We start from the raw sequence: 24,332 nt of genomic DNA, 5'->3' as shown, positions 1-24,332 counted from the left end.
CTTTGAACCCAAGACCTGTGTGGGAAAAATTGGAAATAAAAGTTCTCAAAAATGAAATGTGATGTAATGTTCTAAGTTTAAAAAAAGAGAAAAAAGACATCTAGCTGAAATCTGTTCACCTGGCCATTATAGACAGCACCTGCACTCAGTATCATAGATGAGAGGCTAGCAAGGATCCAGACTGACTTTTGGTGATCTTGAAGACTGAGAGTGTAATGAACCAACTTCCCAGAGAGCAGGTGCAGTTTGGTCACTCTAGCTTCCTTTAAAAAAAGTGTGTGTGCATATTTATTTTATTTTTTTCAGAAAGTCCACTAAGTCCACTTGTTTGCCCAAAACAAAAACCTTGCAACTTGTGACTAGAATGACCCAAAGGTAATGTCACAGATTTAAGAGAAGGATATCCAAATATTCTAAAACAGCTTCAAAGTCAGTGAACAGACACTCTAAAAAGTCAGTATTGGGCTGTTTCTTCAGTAGTGAACTCTATAACATATAAAGAACAAAATGTGTTTTGTTGTTTGGTGAAAGCTAATGAAAACCTGAATCTGCTTCTTTGTGAATGAGAACAGTGGATTTATAAGATAAATGCGTGCTGATAAATGCATGGTTATACAACTTATGAGCACACTTAGTCTTCCCAAATCTTTTGGCAATAATGAAGATGTAAACACCTGAAACCTAAGTTCCTATCCTGCCAGCTAATTGATATGTCTGCAACTCTGTCCTCTGATAGACCCTCTTCTTGTTGGAGTGACTATCTTGCTCCTTGTTTAGCCAGATCTTTCTGGTCTAAGCAATTGGATTAATCATTATCACTTAGGTGAAACTGTGAAATTAAAAGGGCATCATAAGAGAGGGAAGAGTGAAGAGATCTTCTCTTCATAGAGTAATAATGAAGTGATAGCATTAAAGATGAGGTAACTCCCTTCTCCGGGTTCTGTTCTTCTTCCGGCAGAAGTGTAGGAAAAATGCATTAGAAGTTGGTTTTTGAATGACTTAATTTTTTTTGAGGGGAATAGTAACTTAAAAAGAAAAAAGCCTGTTATGTCTTTGATTCTTTAAATTTAAATGGCTCACATCCTAATTTGGTAGAAAGGCAGTCTGTCCAGTAGTCCAAGCCTATTTTTCTGCTACATGAGTTCTCGTAGATATGTAACAGCATTTAAGAACCCTCTGCTCAGAAAATTGCCTGTCATTTGAGAGAACGCTGCAATAATTTGCCTGGGCTACAAGCTCACTGAATGTAGTTTAAGACAAGGGCTTGGGTTATTCAACATCTTTGTGCTTGTTACTTGAATGAACACTTCTTCCCTTGCTTTATAAATGGGCATGAAATACTTAAAACCAATGGCACAATCCTCTTAATGTGATAGCTGAACTTATGGTTCATTACCTTAGCCACCAATAAAAACTACAGTTAGCAGTTTTGTTTTATGGTGCTAAAATATGGTGAAAACTTGACACAAAATATCCCTGGGATCATTCATAGGTTCATAGTAGTAAAGGTCAGAAGAGATCATTGAAGCGTGTAGCTTGACCTCATGTATCAGGAATGCAGCTTTCACTTTTTTTTTTCCCTTGATGGAGCCCAGTGAGTTTTGTGTTGGGCTAAAGTTTATCTGCTGTGACACTTGTCCTCATTTGATGAAACCAAGAGCAGGAGAAGCTGCCACTTTATTTGGTATTTAGTTCTACTAGTTAGTCCTCTTCCTGCTTAAATTCTGGCTTGTACAAACTGATCTTTGGCTATGTTGAGTTGTCTCACTCAAACTTTGCAGGGCAGTTTCTCTGTAACTTTGAAGTAAATCAGCACTGGCCAAAACCATTTTGACCTTAGGTGCCCTCTCTTTGCATGGTACCTGGTGCATGATGCAGATGTTACAGGCCAAGCTATGATGCCATTAAAGCAGCAGTAAGAAGCAAAATCTTGCTGCAGATTTTTTTTGCAACAGTAGTAGCTGACCAAGTTGAACATAGTTATTAATATATAGACGAAACATTTTGATAGGTCGCTACTTTTATATATTTATTATCCCTTTGTAGCTGTGAAAATACAGCAAGGAAGTGAAATCCTTTGAGAATATACAGTAAAGGTAAGTGTACTTACTGCATTGCATCGACAAACATTGCCTTACAGCAGTTCTTATATTCAGATTTAAGTGCAAGGATTAAAGATAAAGCTGACAGGGCAACTTGTTTAGCCACCTGGCTTCCCTGTCATAGAAAAATTGTTGGGCAATAGTTGGAGGGAAAATGTAAAGAAAGTTGATGTGCTGAGGATGGCCAAATCCTAGAGAACGATTGCTGACTTATGCTTTGTTCACAGTGGTTAAGTTATTTCAGTGTAGTTAGTTTACTACAATTAATGCTAGGTGTGTTAAGAAAGAAAGCACTGGTAATGCTTCTGGTCACTAGCTGCATAATTCCAAATGGAAAAAACAAAATATTTAAAACAGAGTAGTGTTTTTTCCTGGTTCTTTTGAATTTGCATGATTTTTTTTTAATGTAATAGTATGCAGCAAGCAATTCTGCAGAAAACAGGTGTTTAAGATGTGTCATATTGCAGAGTTTTTCTGATTTTGTCACTGTGCATTAAGTGGGTGAACCTCTGCAATTTCAGTAACAGCATAGCAGTTGCCTTTCTATAAGGTATCTGCACTGTGATAGTAACCTTAGTCTTTAAAGAAAGTTCAACTTTCTGCATTTATTCATAAAAGTGTAACTTAATTGTTCTTCAGTTCATAAGTAAAACTGAAATAGTTTTTTTTTGCTAAAAAGAAATTGGATTTCTTTGTGCATCCTGACAGAGACCCATTTTCATCAAGTGATTATACTGGTCAGATTCAGACATCCCATAATCTTGTATTTGGTTTCAACAATTTCTTCCTTTTATTTTGAGATTTTTTTTTTCTGCCAGTTTCGGAAATGTTGGAGTGAAACTGTGATAATTAAAGCAGCCTGCAACATCGAAGACAGATTTAAAATTTCAAGATAGTCACATTATGCAGTGAAATTTAACTTATTACAGATTTGTGGTGTCACCAATTGTAAATCACTGTGATCAACTGTTGAAACATTTGTTAAGCAACAGATTTGTGGAACATGGCAGAAATGAATGTATGCTATGTTGTAGTATAAGTTGAATTTATTTTCTGAGGACGTTTGCATTTTATGACATGGTAAGTTGATTTTTTTTAATGTTTATATGCGCAGTTAAACTGTTTATAGATGGACTAAAACAAAAAAAGAACAAATAGTTGGTGGATAAGTTTTTAAAAAAAAGCTTCTAAGAGAAGCAAGAAGGCATACTTATATATGTGGGAGCAGCAATTTGCAGGTTTATGGCTGTTTGCACCTGCTTAATCTTCAGTTTAATTGTAGTTATTATGGTGCCTGACTTATTACACACAATAGGTGACCTGTGAACCACATATCTATGCTTTAACCCTCACTATATTTATCTTTAATCTAGACAATTTTGGCTTCCATTTTTCTTCAGCCCTCCCTTTTTCCTGTTCTTTATTTGGGTGACAGGGTGAAATTGTGTTTTAGATTCCTTTCAGTGCCTGCATCCTTTAGGTGGCACGAATCTGGAGAGCTGCTGTCAGTTGCTCTTACCTGCATTAATTGGCAGGCTTGCTTTTCTCTGAAGGGTTCCAGACAAGAGAATCTCCTACAAGAAGGAAGTGATTAATTCTACTCTAGTACAAGCGAATATTTTTAGATGGTGTAGTCCATGCAGATGGAAGCTCCTCGTGCCCTCATTGTGAGCTGGTAAATATGAGCTAGCTTGATCCTGAAGCTGCAGCCCAACCCCTTTAAGGCTGAGCTCAAGCTTCTGTAATCTGCCTCTTAGCATAAGTCTCTCATTTGGGCTTGGTGTCAAATTAACAGAATCATGCAGCTTTTGGATCGCAAAGGCTGCGTAGATACACCTTTGGTAGGCAAATACGATGTCAGGCAAACAGTCTGGGTGAGCCAAAAACAGAAATGAAGAATCTTGCCCGTAGAGCCTTGTACTTGTGTTAAGGGCATTTGGTGAATTGTGTGTGTTGATCTCTCTGTCTTAAGAAGAGTCTGGCTGCTTTGCTCTTGAGCCCTGAACAGGCCCTGTGAACTAGATCGATTTGTCTTTCGGCAAGAATGTGTGGCTGGAATTCCTGATTCTCTGAGTATATTTGTGTTTGAACTGTGAGTCTGTCACCAGATACAGAATACAGGAGCCCTGAAGGAACCTTTGCGGAGAAAAGAGTGGGAGCATCTTCCTTCTGCAGTCTGTGTTCAGTTTGGTAGTAGAACAGAGGTTGAGAGCTACAACATGGTTTTTCTTCATGTTGGAGGCCAGTGGTCATTTTCTTTATGAAGTATTTATTAGTGGGTGGAGGAAAAAAACCAGTAGTCTCAAGATACAGTTACTGCAAAACCAGGAATGCTTTTGGACAACCACAGCTGTGGGGAAAAAATCAGTACATCTTGCCCAAGAAAGGAATTGATCATGCACGCAGAGTGGAAAGTGTAGGCTTGACAATATTCAAGAGGACTAGTTGTCATCCTGAATTATGGAAGAGAACTGGCATCCTGACACAGCCAGGCCTACCAACTTCAGGAACATATCCTGTTGTATTTATGTCCATGGCATAGAAATTACAGAAGACATAGGCACAGATAGCTGCTCAATCTGACCTGTGAAACCTAAAAATAACATATAATTAAGTTGAATAGACTACTGAAATGATCAGCAAAATAAGTGTGATGCATAACTGGTGTCATTATACTGCTGTGCAAATTACACCTGGCTCTTAACATAATGCTGTTGAAGGATTACTGTCCAAACTGTCTTTCCAGATGATTGGTATGAAAAAGGAAAAAAAACTCTTATAAGGCAGCAACTCTGGGAATAGACTATTAGTGAAAGGAGTGGCGCGAGGGAATTTTTGTAGGGTGTTGACCCACCTCCAAGAGGGGAAAAAGACCGTCTTTTGGCTTGGAACTTTAAATGCCTCTAATCTCCTCACAAAGAATGAATGGAAGGAGAGGAACAACAATACTCTGCCAAATGGTGTCAGATGCTTGAGATGCTGAATATCCAGAAACAAATGATCCAGAATAGTGACTTATCTGTGTTCTAACAGGGAACTTACTGGTTAGCTCTATAGGACCTTGAACTGTATTAGGCTATAGGATGATGATTGCCTAGAAAGTATGGAATGCAGGGGATATATTATCAGGTCACTAAGACAAAATTCTTCCGTGTGCTGCTGGTTTTAATAGTCTCAGATTTTCTCAGAATTAAGGAGGGGAGGGGAAAAGCAGGGAAGGACAAAAAAAAGATGGAGGTAGAAGGATTAGAGTGGAAAAAGAAGAAATAAAATCTTATTTAATGGTGTGTTACTGCATGGAAATAATTGTTAGGTAGAAAGTCAGAAGTGTTTGGGAAATGCCGTACACTTCCAAACAGCAGACTATATGTTCACTTTGCTTCAGTATATGCGCTGCAGTGGATCTAAATTTGGTCAAGTACCTTTGGCATGAAGAGGCAGAACTTGCTGGAAGTTTCCTTGCTAATAGATCTTAATGCATTTCTCTTAATTTCTCATGGATTTGAGAACTGGAAACACTAGTGATTGCTAGAATTGCACAGAAGAGTGGGAGCAGTGCTACCTTGAATTTAAATATGGTGCCCTGTTGCTAGAGGGGAAAGCGTATTCTCTGAATGCATTTATGTTTCAGTGGCATAGTTTAGAGAGAGCTTACTTCTTAGTAAAAGCAGCAATACTCTTGAGATATTTCTTTTAAACTGCCTCCATGTATCTGAGATTTCTGAGAATTTTCTGTAGTAATTATTTGCTTCTGAGAGGTGATTGATTTTGATATTTTCCTGGAACAGTTGTTCATGGTAGGCATCACTGGGTTATATATATATTTTGAAAATATAATTGCATTGAACAGTCTGGATTTAATTTCTTTTATAAGTTATCTGAATTTGGAAGTAGCTGACTTCAGAAACTTGACTCTGTCCTGTAAAATGCAGCACTGATAGAATGTACAATCAGTAGGTCCTTTTTAAAAAGATAGTATTTACAGTAATAGAATCCCAATTACATTATTGATGCACCAGTAGAACTGAAAGGCGATTCCTTGAATTAAGGTGACATTCTGTGAGTGAGTGTGATTGAATTTAGGTTCCCTCTTACCAGGCACAATTGGTAAGCCCTGAGAATCTCCAGATAAATACTTGTGCTTTAAGGTCAGTCCGGACCTCATGGACTGCTTTTGCTTTCCCTGATAAAAGCAAATGCAAGCATGCCAAATTGCTTTGGTTCAGCTTAACCCTAGCACTGCTTGAATTCATAAATGCTACAAAGGGAGAGCTTATAAACACATGCGACAGTGAAGTGGAAAAATGTTGTGCCTGTCTAATCTATTTCCTGGGAAGGAAGGAAATCCCTTTATTCTTGTACCAAGACTTGGAGAATAAATAAGAGGATTGGATGCTATGAAAGACAATTCTTGTTTATAAAAATATTTTCAGTGGATGTAAAAGCAAAGTTTTCTGTTCTTTCTGATTTGTTGTCTCTTAAAATATGACGGTAAAGGAACCTTTCTTTTATTATATGCAATTTGAGTTGTATGCTGTATTAACTTTTTTCTTTTTTGCACTCATTTATATAATAGCTATTATAACCAGCTGTTTTTCCAAAGCTCCTGGTTTCAGGATGAAGTGTTCAAATGGTAGCACACCATTTAGTAGATGAAACAAAGTAATGCTGCAGAAAGGTTTATACAGTAGTCCACAGCCGTATTAGAAATGTCATCAATGGAAGCTTTGCTGTGAATTGATAACAACTGCATGGTTTTAAATAACTTGATCAGGAAAAAAAAAACAACATGCCTAAAATAGAGTGCTTGGGGGAAAGTAGGTTTTCACACTGTAAACGGGTTCCTTTAGAAATTTAAAGAAAAAAAACAGTATTTCATGCCCTGCTTCCAGCATAGAGTTTTATCAGAGCTTTTTGGCTCAAAACAGTATTAGCAGCAGCCACTTTGACAGGGCTCCACAGTACAGTGAGTTAAATCATTGCATCATCTTGAACTTGTGTCCATTTGCAGTAGGTGTTTTATCGGACATGAGTAAGATGGATTGTTGAAAAAGGAAATAAAAATGAAGCACTGGGTGAAGTTCAATGCATTTGTTGATATTGCATCTTTTTGTACACGTACAAAAGGAGATGAATGGCTGAATGGAATAAATCTTCTCCGTTGTTACTTTTTATAGTGGTTTTGTTGCATCATGTTGTCCTGAATATTTCAGATACAACTAGGACGATTCTGCGATCACAAGGTAATTCTTAACTCCTTGTTATGTAGATCAGGACTGGTGAGTTCTGAGTCAATTCCTCAGTTTTAGATGGTATGGAAAAGTGTCTTTTGCCATGGACAATAGAAACATTATACATATTATTCCTTTACTGAAAAAAAGTTTATCAAGAATGAAATACAGATACGTACAGCATTTGCACAAATAATTCTTTATATTTTGCACGCATTGGGGGACTGTTGGAATCATGTTGTGAAGTTAAAAACGTATTTCCAAGAGAACTATTCCCTAGATGGGTGAGCGCTTTCTTATTTCTGAATGTTGGAACAGAAACAGTGCTTAGAAAGATTTTCTGGTTCCTCAACCTTTCATCTCTGCCAGCATATTTACTGCAGGAGCTTAGTGGGCATTGTCCTTCAAACCTCTAAAGATTAATGTTTTCCACACCTTGAAAACTGAGATTACAGAAACCGGTGTGGTATACAGCCTGCAAGCAACTTTAAAGGTTTTCAACCTACTAGCTGCCAATTTTGTGTTAGAATTTAAGTATGGCTAGAGAATGAGGTAAAAGCAATGGCCATCTGTTTTCCAGGTGATTGTATCCTGTGGTCTTAAGATCCTTTATATTATGATAGGCCTAAAATACTGTGGTTTTACACAATTTGAAATGTGAATTTCTACCAAGTGTCAGACAGCATAACATGATCCTCTGAGCCTCCAAGATCAGAAATAATTGGAAGTGCAACTGTCTCAGGATTACAGTGTTCCACTGTTATGCTGCTGTTCCTTGGGCAGGGTGGAAATATTGGTTGAAATTAAATCTATGGTCACTTATGGATGTTTTCCTAAGAAAAATAAAGCAGTTATTGTAGGGAATGTCTTAAGTTCACTTTCCTCAAGGTTGTTTAGTGGTGTTTTAAACTACTACTTGTAATCAGGTCAATTAATCTACAAATAATTTTAAAACCTGAGGAATACATTATTGTTGTAAACTTGGATAACTAATATTTTGTCATATCAATGAGTTTATTTTATCTTCAGCATTGTAATATAAAACAGCTTAATTTTGAAGTTGAAATTTTGCATCTAATGAATCATCCTTTTTGGGAAGACAGAATGCATTAGTTCCTTAAATTTGAGTGTTTATTTTTTTCTTGAGGAAACAGTCTGCTGTAGTTCCAAGCCTGAAATAAGGCAGGTAACTCTTAACTTAAAAATAATATTTGGAAAACATTTTAAACAAAACAAAATCAAAAACATTTCAGTAAATAGTTTGTCAAACCAATGAGGTATTGGCAGGATTTTATAGGATGCAGCTGGCACAAAAAGGTGTAGCATCTTAGTGCTTGCGTACACACTTTTCATTTTCTTTCTGATGGCAACCTGGTTATTAGGTGGTTGGTTTTTTCACATAATGTAGCGAGGGGCTACCTAATTAGACTGCTTTGCCCACTGGGAATGCCCATGTATTTCTAATTTATTTGCCCCAGGTTGCTTTTGGTAAAGGCTGACTTCTCAGTCTTGAGAAATGCTTGTTCTATGTTCACTGAGCTAAACAGGAAAAATCCACTTGTGCCTGATGTTCTTGGTAAAAGTATAATGTGCAACAGAACTCTCTATACCCTATCTTTGAGGCCATCTCTATACCATATCTTTAAAGCCATAGCTTCTGGGCGGAAATAGCATGTTTAGGTTATAGTTAAAGGGATTCCACTTAATTTCTTTCCGGCTATGGTTTTACATTTTAATCATTCAGTTAAAATCTTTCAGCCTAGTCTTTTTCATTTAAAGATCAGTAACAAAAAAACTTGATCTGAATAAGTCTGTACTGCTGACACTGCAAAACAATATTCTCTTTGCACCAATATATCGAGTATTTTGTAAGGAGTGGTTTGTGTTTAAAGTATTTGAAATGACTAAGTAGTTTATTTTTGTGTATGCCATAAAACTGTCTACTTATGAAACTAGTGTCTTTGAGACTTCAGTGAATGGTAACTGCTGTGCACCTTTTATTATAAAAATAAGTATTTGTATTAACATAACTTCAGCACTCCTGTGCGATTGCAGCAAGATTGGAAGATGTTATTAGTAAGTCACTTCTACGTAGGTCTTCAAAGCCAACTGGAGTCTTGAAGTCAGCAAGAGCATCCTCTAATTCTAAGATTTAGCAAAGGACTTTGAATATTTAATAGGAAAACATGACACCTTCAAGCCTGTCTGCATGTGGTATACTCGGGGTGAAGAAAAAGGTGATGTAAATCATTCAGCAGTCTTTTGAGCAGAAGCAGACCCAGAGCTGGACTCAAAAGCCTGGGCATCATAGGGCCTTCATTTGTCTTTAAGTATGAGGAAAAAACTTTTCATTTAGAAAAGGTTTTTCTCTAAGTTACAAAAAAGGGGGCAAGGGGAGAGGGAAACTTGACTGTATAACCTCTGGTATGTACTGATCTCTATTTAAAATATTTAGGCAGGAATAGCAACTGAAGTGCATCACTATGTTGGCAAGGAACTTCTGTTAGTAGTAAGAACAGGGATAGTACATGTCACTGGAGATATTAGACGCTCTTTAAACTAATTCAGTTAGGGAGACTGTCAAAAGGTTGAGGCAAATCAATTAAAAATTCTTTATCAAGCATTTCTGAAATTGCTGTTTTGAACTCTTAGTAGAAATTGAATAAAGATTCTAATTTTGTCTCTCATATTATATGCTATCAACATAAAAAGCGGGTTTAATTCAATGTGAATTCCAATTTATATTTAAAGTTGCAGTTTTCATTACTGTTACGCAGCTTAGACATTATTCCTGCCTATTGCATGCATACTAGATGTGTATAATGTCATTCTTGTATGATAATGGATTTAATATCTAAATAGTCCCCCCACTGCAAATGCACTATTAAGTTATAGTAAGTAGGTTATAGTAGCTTAGATTAAACGTTATCGATAGAAGTATAGGGGAGAGAGAGGAAGCAGGTAGAAATAAGAGTTTGTTCAGCGGCTCTCGGGGAAGCTTTGCACGCTGCCCGGAGGAGCGAGCTCCGGCTGAGCTGAGCCGTTTCGGCGAGGCTGAGCGCTCAGGAGGGGCTTCACTGTAGAGAAGCTCATACTTGGTTTTGGTGCTACCGAGCAGGGATGGCTTTTTGCCATGTCCTTGTTATGAAATGTCTTAGTCTTTTGCCTCTCAAATGTTCTGTTACTAATGGTTAGAACTAAGAAGCTGCAGTAGCTAATTGATTCTCTTTCCTAAATGTCAGTGCTCTGCACTCTGCATTAGGGAGAATAAAATCTTACCCTAATGCAAATATGACTTAAAATATAGGCAAACCTGCTAACCTGCAGGAAGTTAATCTGTTAATTTCTGTTTTCATAAAAATGAGATGGGTTAAGTAGTGGTAATCTGAACCTATTCATATTCTGTTCTGATTCAGTCTTTTTTTTAATACTGATTAAAAAAATACTTGCAATAGTTAAATGTGTCAAGTCATGGACACGAATGTGTACAACAAAATCAAGTCCAACCTTCTTTGGTTTGAGTTCTGGTAGAAATGATTTTTTTAACTATTAAACCAGTAAATCATACCTAATTTCAGTGATTTTAGAATATACTGGTTTACATAAATTCCTTCAACATACAGCAGCATTTCTAAAGTTGTTCATTCTTTTTATTTTCATTTTGGATTGTTTTGCATTTCATGCAGTTGAGTTGCAAACTGGTATTTAATATTAACTGAAGGCAAATACTTTTTATTTGAAAGATTGCAAAGGATTCAGATTTATTTCAGATGGTATTGAATAAACAAGTCAGTTTTAAGGGATATATACTGTGATAATGAACTTGCTGTAAATTCTAATAAAATTGTTAGTGTTAGGGAATCAGGATGAAGGAAAAAATCCTCTCCTGTGTTTACTTTTTTCAGGGCTTTGCATTTTTTGCATTTAATTTTTTTTTGGCAAGTATTCATTACATCAACAGGTCATAGAATAACCAGTATTGCCCTTACAGGAGAATTGAAAATTTGATATTTTAGAATGCTTGCTGGCTTTAGGGTTTTGCCTTATGTGTGTTTTTTAATTAAGATCTTGAAACTCATTTATTGTTATATTAATATTGGTTCTGTGTTCTGGAAGTTAGGTAAATGCAAAATTTAAACGTGTAAAATCACACTTCAGAGCGTGGCTGCGTCATTAGGAAATCTAACATTTTGCCTAAGCTCCTTCCCAAATTAAGTTCTCTGTCTTCTGGGTATGTGACTTCCAGTATAGGAAGGGTTTCATGCATACTTCATGTTTCTTCTGTTTCCAGATAAATATTTAAATTGTTGATCCCAGTGGGTCTGGGACCCATGGAAACACTGTGCCTGGGCCCACCAGGCTTTGGGAGTATCAGGGATAAAGGGAGCGTAAGCGGCCGTGGACCTCAGCCCGCTGCAGCGGCCAGGAGAAGGGAGAGCGTGCTGTTGCCTTAAGGGGAGGACTTTGTTAATAGGCTGGTATTGGAAGTTTAACGTTTTCTCCTAAGAAATGCTATAGTTATGCAGGTCTCTGCTGCTAAGTGTTTAGTTTTGCAACCTAGATTTCCTCCAGGAAAATCTTTGTTCGCTTTTGTGTCACAGAGCTTGGACAACACTGAAAGGTTCTAGAAAGGACTTGCCCCTTTCTTTTGCTACACTTAGAGTAATCATAACAGCAGAAAGTTAGTGCTGAGGACGCAATTCTGAATTGAATAGACTATTATAAAGGCTTTCCTAGCTTAGAAAAACTTGGTTTCATTGTTCCACTACCTAGTGAGAAGTAATCTCATTAGCGTACTAGATGATTACACTTTGGAAGTACGCAAACTCTGTGCTGTTCAGTATTTGAGTATTGCTCCTGAGGTGCATCCCGGCTTTCCTCTCACAGGACTAACATCCTCAAATGCAGGAGACTGCTTGTTGTGGAAAGCGCTGAGGCTGATTCAGCTGACCAGGTGGTTGGTTCTGTCTGATGTTGTCCCTTCTAACATCAGGCAGCAAATTCCCGTGGGAAAGGTAAGATGCATGCTGCCATCTGCCTTTATTACAAGTTGTTTTTAATCTTCTGATCTGTCACCTCATGAAACCCTGTTTGAGCAGTTTTCTTGAATAATCTTGTGTTGGAGCCAGATGATCAGGAGGTAGCGAGAAAAAGCTTTTAATTGCAGCCTGTTTTGTGTCAGATCTGTCAGAGTGTCTACCTGGATATAAACCTCAAATCTGTGATAAAGCAGTTCTCAGTTGTAGAGTGATTTGAGAGGCTATGAGTGACTGTGTGTGAGTATCAAAGGACCTCTTCACTATAACATCAAAGGGCATATTGCTACTGTAATATGTTAGAAGGTAAACTTACAGATCTGCAGGTATCATACATTGGCAAGAGTATTCTGGTATAAATACCTTTGTTCAACCACTGCATTTTTAAACAAACTTCACTTTCTTCCAGTAAAACTGAATGAAAAAAACAGAATTATTCTGAGGGAGCTTCCTGAACCATTCCAATTATTCACATCTCCTAAAAATCATAAGGAGTTCTGTCTCTTCTTGTCCATCTAAAAGTGTGAACATTAATGTTAATTTTATGCATTAAGCTTTCTAACTGCATGTTGTTCAGAAGAGTATGTTGTTTAGAATTAACAATAATGAGTTCTCAGCTCCCACTTGTATCCTGAGATTACTTGACTCTCCAGGCTCTTTAGAAGAGAGACTTACAGTAAAAGTGCTCCATATCATGCTCACAATTGATGTTGAAAGGGAAGTTGATTATCTACAACTTCTTTAAAGTAATTATATACCTTATTTTTGTCACCTTGTGGGTTTTTTGTATGTATTATTTTTTTTTGAGGCGATATCTTATAGTGAACAGCTGACCCTTGTGGAAAAAGTAGGGTTGGTCATCTTTCTCCAGTTTTCAGTTGCCCAATAAATAGTTTCCCCCAAAATACACATTGAATTCTAAGTTACTTAAAAGGGGAAGGAGGGCAAAAGGCATTACTGACACTATTGTTTTAGGACAAAAAAAGTTTGGGGGAAGGGGAGCCCTGCCCTCTAAAGGAGGGCATAGGGGAAAGTAATAATATTGGTATTTCAAAGACATTTTTGGACAAATACGTGTATAGGTAGCCCTTTTTGCTTGATAAGGGTCAGTGTGAGTGAAAACAGTGAGAAGGATAATGGTTGCATGGAGACTGCCCACTGCAGCATTTTTACTGCACAATATCATGTTGTAAACTTCTCACAGCAAGCTACCAGAAGGGTATAAGGTGTTTACTTTTATTAGAACTGTACTCCAATAAAAGCTTTTCATAGGTGTTGCACAGTAAGTAGGACATACTTGAGATGTCAAAATGAGATGTAGGTTTGAGAATGCGACAATTCAGAGCACCCTTGAAGGTTTTTATTACAATGACAGTGTTTTTCAGTGTTTTGCTAGGCAGAAATGGGTGGAAGGGACAGAGGCAGATAAGATGTATGTTCAGTATTCAGATGAATGAGAGTTGATGATGGGAACTGCAGACTTTAGGAAATTGCTATGTTACTGTGTTACTACACATCAAAAACTTTTCAGACTTTTCAGAAGATATTTTGACAAGTTCAGGGAGGAGTTGGTGGTATCATTAAATAAGTTGGCAACTTCTGTAACCAGCTTTTTGGTATTATAGCTCAAGGGAAAGTCAATAAACTTTGATTCCCAGCATTAATGTAATTATTTTGAATTTTTTTTTCTGGCTCCTTCTCAGGAAGGCTGCAGTAATATAATATCAGATGGCCAAAAGCAATGCAGAAACCCAGTGTCCCATAGGATGATGTTCAAATGTAGGAAGACTGGGGGTGGAATAAATCATTTTCTCTGATCTTGTTAGGAATAAAATTATTATAGAGAGGCAAATGTTCAGGCAGTTGCTAATACCAGAATATTTTGAGGAAGAGAAAAGCATGAAGCTGCTTTGATTACCAAAGGTGGTTTTTTAAAGTGTGTTTTCCTTCCTCTCACCTACAGTATTTTCCTTGCACATCGTACCATCCGAAGGTATTCTCACTGTCACTTGTTTTGGTAGCAGTAATATGCTATTTCAGGTCAGCTGCTGTCCTAGTATTTTGGTTAATTTGGGATAATCAGACATATCCTTCATTTACCCCTCTCTCTTGGTCCAGTGAGAAATTATTTCAAATGAGTGGGTTTCCTCAGTGAGGAAACTTGTGTTGTCTTTGATTGCTCCAGTGCTGATACTACTGTATTCAATTTCTTGCTCCCATGAGAGAATAAGGAGAGTAGGTGAGATGGGTGAACCCTGAAAATATAGATGCCCTGTTGAATAGTATAGGCCGAAGAACTTGCAAGTTCATCTCAAATCTTAAGCTGGATCAGATGAGGACACTTGTTCCCCATGAAAACACTTTCTTATATTGCAAAAGAAAATTAAAAGATGATATACTGAATGTTTAAAATGACACCTTCCCACAGGTGAAAATGATATACAGCTTTTATGTGTCAGTTGCTTAGAAAAGAAATGAAGGTGGGGGACCAATGTAAATATAGTATCTTTGAGTGTTTTTGTCTCAGAAAACAAAGTCAGTAAAGTAGATTATCCTAGAAGCCTGTAACCTTTCCTCAGCTTTGTTTGCAGGATTCAAGGAGTAAGAATTATTCATGTCCTGAAAATAGTAGGTTTTGAGGTGTTTTGACATGTTTTTTCCTTTCCTCTTTCCTTTTACTAATTCTTCACTGGTGCAAACAAACACAAGAAAATGATTTGGAATATCTGAACTTTATCCACAGAATTCCCGTTTTAAAAAAAAGTTTGCCTCTAAAGAAAAAGGAGTACCTGATATTTAGCATACCTAAGGTATTCTCCCCAGCTCCAAGTCAAGAACGGTGGTAGGTCGTCTTTTTCTATGGCTCTGTCATATTCTGGCGTAGCGCTGGTCCTTCCTGAGTGTGCAGCCTGTCCCAGGGTAGTGCTGTCGTGAGGAAGCTGGTCCCGGGTGGTGCTGGAGGAAGTCACGTGCAGTTCGGTAGAACTGACTGATAATTTTGGCTGGTTCCTGAATGAAGTGTCAATGTCCATCTTCAGCAAGCCCTGCTGTTGCTGCACCTCCACCTGAGAGCTACACCATCTGTGGGGAAACTTCCCTCTCCTCACTTGGTCTTTGACCCAGAAGACTGCTTTGTTCCCGAGCCACATGTCTGCCAGCACAGGCTGCAAGTTTTGGAAGTGGAGCAGAGGCTGTACTCCAGAAGCGTTACGCCTGAGGTGACATGTGGTGTTTCTAGAACTTCCGGTTGGGATTATGGTTATTTACAGAGTGTCCTTCTGAGGACTGTGACTTACAACCATCACCTGCATTGTTATTTAAGGCTGACCAACTCCATTCTGTTGGAAGTGGTGTGTACAGCAGTAAAGCTGATGGGGTGTGATTTAGCAGCTGTGGTCATGGAGATGTGCTTTCTGCTATCACTTGAGTAGCTCGCAATTAGCAGCCATCATAGAAAGTTAACTTTAGTGTTAGTCTTAATCCAAGCCTGCCCCAAGAGTCAAACCTTAATAGCTCTAACTAGGCAAATACAATTTCATGCAATTCTCTCAGATTTGCATCTTAGTTGCATAATGCTTTCTAGTTATAGCCTGAAATCAGAAGTTATCAGTTGCTGTTAGAATAATGCTCCATACGGTTAAAACTGAGGGTAAAATTTTCAGGTGTACCTGACCGAAGAGTTTAAATCCCAATTTTGGGAGAGGCTTGATTTTCAATAAGGTTAACACTGAGTTCAATGAACAGTAAGAAGGACTGAATTCACTGTTCGCTGGTTACTCTGTGGTCATTCCTCAGGAAAACATTTTTAGTGCACACTAATCTAAAATGCTTTTGTCTAATGCACCACCTCAGACTGAATGCACACCAAGAGGCTTATCCAGAGAATTAGCAGTTTTTATCATGCTTATTCTTACCTTTGTTTGTCATAGAGTAACTTCCCCATGAAGACAAACTCTTAGGCTCATGAGTAGTAAGAGCCAGTTTTGCAAAGCAATTACAGCTTCTGATGATACAGCTAAGCATGTTTTATAAATCCTACTATGTGCATCATTAGGTATTTGAGAGTTTGGTGACATGCATGGTAATTAGATTGTGTGATCTTTCAAAACAAGGATAAGGCTCATAGGTCATTTGAGTGCTTTAGAAAATGGTATTTTATGATGTTTATCTTGTGTAATTGATATTTTCTGGCATTTAATAGGGAAATTTTTGTACTATGTGGAAAAACTGAATGTAAAAGTCTAAATTTTCCTTCTTTGTGGTTTTCTCTTTTCTTATTTCCCTCTTATTAGAAACTGGTAATCAGAACAGCAGAGCTCTAAGTGCTGTTCTGTATAGCTCTAAGTAGTGTTACACTTTGAAATGCTGACAGGCCTTGCATAAACCATGGTCCCATTTCTCTTGCCTTCTGGTGTCGTTCATGATCCTTTATTATTGAGGCAGGTTCTTGTGTAACTAAAGCTTGAAAAATCTATCGCTGTTCTTAAATTTCGTGTCCATGCGTTTATGACACTGCCAAGCTGATCCCATGATTTTCTTCTGCAGAGGTTCAGTGCACCGACTCAAGTGTATTGAGCCAACACAACAGGAGAATATATCACTTTTCATGACTAAAGAAAACATGAAAGTTAAAATAATAGAGGCTCAGTGGAGGCTCAAATAAAGAAATGTAGTTTGCCTCACTTGTTTGTTTTTACTTATTATATAGTTATTATCTCACTGAAGCTCTGCAGTAATGTAATTGCTTGTGTTAAATTCCTGTTTTGTCACCTTCTTAATGTTTTTGTCTGAAGACAATTACTTCACCTCTCGCAAGCGTGCATTTTACACTTTGAAGTAATCTTTAGTGGACAAGTATATGCTTTGGAAATGTATTTTACTGGCGCATTAACAATGTATTTGAGATGCATAGAAAAATGGGAGCGCCAGAGGCACATGATGCTTGCCAGGTACAGTTTTCTATCAGTAGAGAATAATAGGATTTTCTTAGTGGTCTTGATTAAAGCCAACTGTTAGCACTCTTCCCCTTGGTGAAAGCAATGTATTATACATGAATATGCCCTAAAGATAGGACATAACCAATATTCTAAATAAAAAGTAATCATTAATGGCACTCATTAGGAGATGCCACAGCAGGATGTGAAATAGATTCCATATACAAGTGTCCCGTACTCTACGCTTGAAAAGGATGAACATCATTTGGTATGTAGGTAATTAATAGATGTAACGACTTCTTGCATACTTTCCTGAAAATCTACCTGAGGACTCTAGTTAATGGCAGCATCACAAAGGATTATTTTGCTTGGTGATTTGTTTTATTCCTAGGTGTGCATGTACAGATCATTAGATTCCTATTCATGGTGCAAATATTTGTGTAAGAATGGGTTCAAAATTCTGAATGACCAAGCAAATTTTATAGTTTAAAGTCATCTTCCACAGACAGTTGGCTCTGACTAATAGAATTACATATGCGTAAAATTGCTTTTACTGTAGAAGCCAAAATGCAGAATAATAGCTTGTCAAACTGTCATTTGGAAGTGAGATCATAGATTTCGTAGTCCAAATTAGGTTGTGTTCTTTTTCTTTTTGTCAGGTCACATTCTAATAACCATATTGTGCATTAAACCCTGTGATTATCTGAACACTTGACAGATGGTAGGCTGCTAATTTATATGTAAGAGACAGTGATTGCCTGCGCAGTAATGGTATTCAACTAAATATGAAATGTCAAAATCCACTTTGTTGTGTTTTTACTTGACTTATTTCAGCAAGGTAATTCTAGCAGGGTAATTCCTTTTGTAGCTAAACATATGCTTCGTTTACTAGTATTAACAGGTTTTAATATAAAAAAAATTTCCCAAACCAATAGATGTCTGCATGTTGGTCAAGAGTATGAGAAGATCGTAGAGTACAGTGAAAATGAAAAATATTACATTTACTAGCTTTAAGTTTTTAACATGTATATTACTCAAGAATTTTGAGGAAAATCAGGTTAGTATTAGGATCATTTAGTGTTACATGACTTACTGGTTTTATGCTAACACAACTGTTCTAACTTGATAACACAATTTAACAGAAGTCTGATATTGAAATGAGTAGTTGGTTGCTACTAACATCTTTTTTTTATCATTTTAATTCTCTTGAAAGATGTTGTAGAAAACAGTATTTCTGGGCCCAAAGGGCTTTCTTTGGATTTGACAGACGGTTGGGCTTCTAATGTATAGCCGGGGGAAAGAGTAAGGAATTGGGTGCGGGTCACTGCTACACACTTAAATGGTTGCCTACACAAACCACATGGTTATAGTGGAGATGCCCCACAACCCAATATTTGTTCATCTTCATGAATGTATTTCAGAAATGCTTTGGCAATTGCTTGTTTGAAGGAGGTAGAGACTGGATGAACAGAACTGGGAAGGGTATTCCAAGAGTACTGGGTAGGACGGAAGAAGTCCTAAAGGGGGAGATTAAAAAAAACTGCTGTATTGTTCAGCACAGTTAACAGCGGCAAAATTTTTCTGTTGCTTATTATTTCCTGAAAGCTCTGCTAGTTCCTGAATGTTCTTTCACATTAAGTGATCTGCAATTAATTCAGCTCACTTTGATTGTGCTTTCTTTGAAATTTGTAGTAAGGTACAGGGTGACTTCACAGTAATTCATGGCCAAATGGAAACATTTGTCTAACCTTTGGAAATTAGGCTTTTTCATGAATAGTGTGACCATTTACTGTTAGTTAATAAACTATAACAGTTTAAAAATGTGACCTACTGCTCAAAGTTTGACTTAGAGTTTTGGTTTGGTTGGTGGCTTAATTTTTTCAAGGAAGTTTCCTGTAATTCTTTTTGTTCAGAAGCAATACAAAAGTAGTTGCCACTGCTCTTCTCCAGTTTGACATGCTTCTGAACTCTTTGGGAGAGTGACAGATCTTCATGGAAATGAGTTTTAATGCAAATACTGGAATTACTTTGTCTAGTGTTCAGTTGCTTTGCAGTTGGGATAGGCATAAATAGCAGAATGGAGCAGAGGAAGACTCAAGCAGATTTGGCTATTTGTGTAAAAGCAAGGTAGTGGTGTAAAAGCAAGGTAGTGAGACTGGCGGGTAGGGACTGAGTTGAATTATTTTACAAGAAGTTGTGATAACACCGTTTTGCAAGGGTTTAACTGAAGTTTGGAGATGGCTTTTAATCTGTAAAAATAAAGTTGCATTTTGTTTACAGTTAAAGAAACTGGCATTAAGACTACTGTAATCATAAGATCTAAGAATATAAGCTACGTTTTCTTTACTGAATGGGTCTTCTGCTCTTAATCCCATACTGGCATCTCAGATAAAACTTGTGCAGATGCTTAAGCCTCAAAAGTTTCCAGATGTGGAAGTCCATAAATGATCCTCATTCAGAAGAAGTGTGGAAGCTAAAAATTGGAAGAGGCATCTAGAAATCTGGCAAGCAGAGCACTAGGAAAAGAATTGAGTGAATGTTGAAACCTCTGTTTGGATGGATAAGCACTAGGACTGCAATGAAGTTGATAGCAAGAGCATTCAAAGTACTGATGTACAAATAAATTTATTTCTAGTTTTGTTTACCTAATACCTTTACCTTTCATAGCAGAACTACTTGTTACTCCCTTCAGCTTATTGAGCACCCTCCACTCCTCAGTAAGCAATGTTCACAGGTTTTGCATATTTGTGGTGTCTTATCTGCTGAACTACCATCAGTTTGTTCAAAAAGTAAGTAGTTGGGGGACTGTGGCTCCTGAAAACTAACTTTTAAGTCCTAAGGGGGTTAAAATGCAGTTGAAATTTGTAGTTTTTCAATACGGGGGGAGGGGGAGGAAGCAAGGAAAAGAAATATGCAAATATTTCATTTAAAAACACTATTTTCCGTCAGAAGAGAGTCAAGCATTCCCATCAGTATTAGTGATATACTTGTGTAGTTCATTTGTCTTAGGCTGTCAGATTGTTATTATGCATTTATAGCAAGTATTTATAATCAATCAGTGTTGTACTGAGGTATTCAGTGACACTTGACGTAGGCGGGGAGAAGTTCCATTCTTATTCATGTTCCTTAATCACTAACAAAATTAGTTTTCTATAAAATGTTTTGGTAGGCCAACCAAGGAGTCATCTTGCCCTAAAAAATGGTAGTTGCTTCACTTGCATTTCTGTCATAGTACTGTATCCTCATTTTCAAAGTAGTGGAGGAAGAAAGGTTTATAGACTGTAAATTAGTACTTCAAAAACAGAAATGACAAAGATAAGTTGGGAAGTCATTTGATTTCCAAGCTTGGGGAAGTTCGTCATCAGTGTAGGTGGCTAATGTGCATTATACAAACACTTGCTTTAAAAATCCTAGCTCTAAAGCGTAATGCTCTTTCAGCTTTGAGATACTTGTATAATCTTCTAGAAAGAGGAATGCATTCAGGAACTTGATAAAATAGGTTGCGGTTCTGTTCTGAGATCGATACTTCTGTCTAAATGTGTCCCAGCCTCTTAGGCATTATGAAGATATATTCAGAGTTATGGATGGCTGTGACATTCTGAAGGGACTGCAAAATAGTGTAGAGTGTATGATGATCTGTACGTTATGTTGCAATGATATTTCATATAGCCTCTTCCAAATACCTGGCAAAGCATTAATTTTTCTATTTTGACAATGTTCCGGATATGTATTGCCAGAGACTAAATTTAAATAAGTGTGGTTGCAGCCATTCAGTTCTTTTGCAATTTTCTTTTGCCTAACATAGATTGAATCATTTGTAAGCTATAGCTTTTAAGATGTTAATGCAATTCCCTATAATATTTCTATTAAAGTATAGTCAAAATAGAAGGCACACTTGCTAAGATGAGATTTTGCTATACTTAGTAGTAGACTGAGGACCATCAAGCTTTTTGTCAGTTTGTTTTAAAAAATGTACTCCTTATCTTTGAAATAAAGTAGGTGGGAACTTCTCCGGTCGTTTATTTATGATCTGGTAGTTATTTTTCCAGTGGTCTTTAGTGATTGGGTTCGAGGGTGTTGGCACATGGTCAAACAATTGATAGATCATATCTGTTTCTGAATAAAAATCCAGCTCTTAGACATCTGTAAGTGAATTATTAAAAGAATTTTCTAACATTTTTGTGGTCTAAGTTATTGTTCTCAGACTTTGTCATCCTGTTTGAACCACGCAAGCACTAAAACGTTTGCTAGATGGTGTCACAGGGATGGCTGAAACTGAATGAGGGTACTTGCATTCCATAGCTGATTCAAGTAGCTTGAAGAAAACTTGCTGAATAGAATTAAGACCAAATAGAGCTGACTGTGGGCTAAAGGATAACTCTGTGAAACGTACTCACTAGAGCCATGAACAAAGATGTGGTGGTAACACAGTGTTTGTTAAATAATTTTATTTGTACTGGAAGTGTTGCCTCTGTTTCTGTAACTATTTTCTGTAAGATGAGAGTCCTTCAGGACTATTATTGAAAACATACCAAAGTAGTTATGATACTTTTGTTCTTAATTGAATGAACTGTTTCTTTTAAACAGATTAGTCTGTCTACAAGTGACAAAATATTGCTATGAGCAATATTACTGCTTACCATTGAAACTCTTATTAATAGATTGAATTGTTGTTATCAGATTAAAATTAAAGGCTAAAATAATGAATTCCCATGGAGTCTCCTTTAGTGTGTGTGTGGGGAAATCTTGAATCAAATCTTTTTTCATTTAAATAGTGGATCATTCTAAATATGCTCATTATTCAAAACCATCTTCCATTAAATTAGTTTCAGTGCTGATGTCAAAGTATTAAATGTACTGAATGATCCACATGCAATACTTATATTAGCAACTGTTTAGGAAATTTTTTTAGCATACTTAATGGATTGTAGACATCTTTCCAGACCTTAAATATGTTAGAGATTGTAAAGGCTCAGTAGAACACTAGTTGTTGAAATATAACCTTTTATGCAGTAGCAGCAGCTTGTTGTGCAGTGAAATGATTGTACTCATTGGGAATATATAAAGAAACAAACCAAACTTAAAAATAAGCGCAGGCATTAATGACTTTAGAAGCAGAATAACATGTTTAATTATAGTGAGCAGGCAGTCTAAGAGTAGTGATGTACAGTTTTCAGGAAATGTGATGGTCTTGGAAGTACTTCTCATTTTAGTGTGATTTTAGAGTTTTGAGGGACATAAAACCTGTCTCCACTCGAGATGTCTGAGTGCTGTAAGTCCAAGCATGCTGCCAAGGGTTTGCCAAATGCTAACAGCTGGAAGAAAATCGTGTTTCTAGTAATGCTTGCTGCATTTTCTTTAAAACCTGCATTCTTCCTGAATCACCGTGCTGCTAACTGGGTTTGATTACTGCCAATTATCTTGCCCATTCAGGTTTCATCTCTAACCCCATAGCTCTTGGTATAAACTACTTGCTATTGCCCTCTTCTTGAAGACAAATAAGAATCAGAGGGTTACAGAATATGTTGCTAAAAATAAGGCATAGTGCAATGTTGTAATTCCTGCCCTGGAACTACAGGGAAAATGTATTTTACAGTTGTGCAGTCAGAACTCGGCGTTCCTGTGCACCGGCAGACTGAGGAACTGCTCAAAGTTGATTGCAGTGTATGTAGGTGCAGCTGACGAGCGTCTGGCTTCTGCAAATACAGAGGCAATAATGTAATTCTGCGCAAAGCTGAAGGAACAAGAGAAGGAAGAGAAGGTTGCTTTTTAGTTATTGTGAATTTTTTTATATAGCATTGAATATCTCGTCAGTGCAAGTAAAGTCGTACTGCTCATAAATTGGCATTTTACTTGAGTGAAGGTGTTTTTTGAAATATGACTTAAGTTTAAAATACTGTTTGAAAGACCAAGCTTGTTTGTATTTCTATAGCATATCCATCTGAGGATCTCCTGGTATTTCACAAGTATTAATGAATTAAGCCTCACTGTGAGGTAGGTATTATCCCAACTTCACAGAGATTGCAGAGAGGTTAATTAACTTGCCCAGAGTCACTCAGTGATTTCTGATGAAATTGGTTTCTATTTCAAAATGTCTGGATTTGCAGCCTCATGCCTTAACCATTAGGCTGTGCTTCCGAAATCATTTATTTGTGGCTGGAAATAAGTTTTAGCTAATCAAGTTATAAGCTTGGTCTGTGCACAAAATGGAATTGCAATGATCAAATCTGTTTTAACTTTTATGTAGGTACTTGGATGCAAGTTTTGAGTATGGACAACTGAATTAAGTTGCATTTGGGTTGGATACAAGCTAAAGGAAAGGCTTAAGCTAGATGGATAGGAAGAAGTCTTAATGCAAAGTGTTTGTCTGGGGTTGTGCTGTGTATGCCAAAGTATGAATTAAAACCAGTGTTGTTGTTTAGTCTCAGTTTTTTATAAAAAGGATTCTCATTTCACTTTTCTTAATCTAGCTCAGCACTGATGCATAACTTAAAAAATGAGTGAAAAAGACATTTGTCAAAAGTTTTTAAAGGTCGTTTGGTGATATGTCCTTTTGATTCCAATTACGGAAGCTGTATAATCACCACTTTTGATTTAGAGAGAGAGGAAAAAAAAAAAGCCTGGTTCCCATTAACTGTTTTCACTCTTATTAATAAAAGATATTACTTTAGCTGAAGAAACTTACTAGTAAAATATTCTGTTTGAGAGAATCCACCTCTAGTTTTGTTGATATGACAGAAAACAAATTAACTCTTGGAGGGTAGTAATGAGGCTGACAGGTATTTAAAAACCATAGTGAGTTTCTAGGTCTTTAAATATGTGACTGTACAAATGATCTCTTTCTCAAACCCAGGATAACAGACTCTTTTATACTTCTTGGCATTGCATTTTCTGTTTCACTTCCTATAAAGAAGTTTCAGTTGATGTCTGAAGTCCTCTAAATTTTTGTTACAGAAATAGTGCTGGCTTATATTCAGGAGATCATATTGTGCTGTGTGTCTTGATGAGTTAGGGAATGCAGAGTTTCTT

The 24,332-nt window shown here is 37.0% G+C and overlaps 1 protein-coding gene across 7 annotated transcripts in view; it reads left to right on the top strand.

Moving 5' to 3' along the window:
- FHIT (fragile histidine triad diadenosine triphosphatase) overlaps positions 1 to 24,332 on the top strand; it is a 624,994-nt gene that overhangs the window by 21,470 nt on the left and 579,192 nt on the right. Inside the window, exon 1 of one of the 7 annotated variants that reach the window (XM_067303612.1) lies at positions 12,315 to 12,348. The exons of the other annotated variants lie outside the window; for them this stretch is intronic. The gene's annotated coding sequence lies outside the window, so the exon portion shown is untranslated. Of the gene's footprint in view, positions 1 to 12,314; positions 12,349 to 24,332 lie in introns of those variants that run through there. 7 annotated transcript variants of the gene reach the window in all.

Source organism: Apteryx mantelli, chromosome 12 (genome assembly GCF_036417845.1).
Source record: "Apteryx mantelli isolate bAptMan1 chromosome 12, bAptMan1.hap1, whole genome shotgun sequence".
Lineage (NCBI taxonomy): Eukaryota > Metazoa > Chordata > Aves > Apterygiformes > Apterygidae > Apteryx > Apteryx mantelli.
Note: the sequence above shows the minus strand (reverse complement) of the source record. Positions and strands in the feature narration are given on the sequence as shown.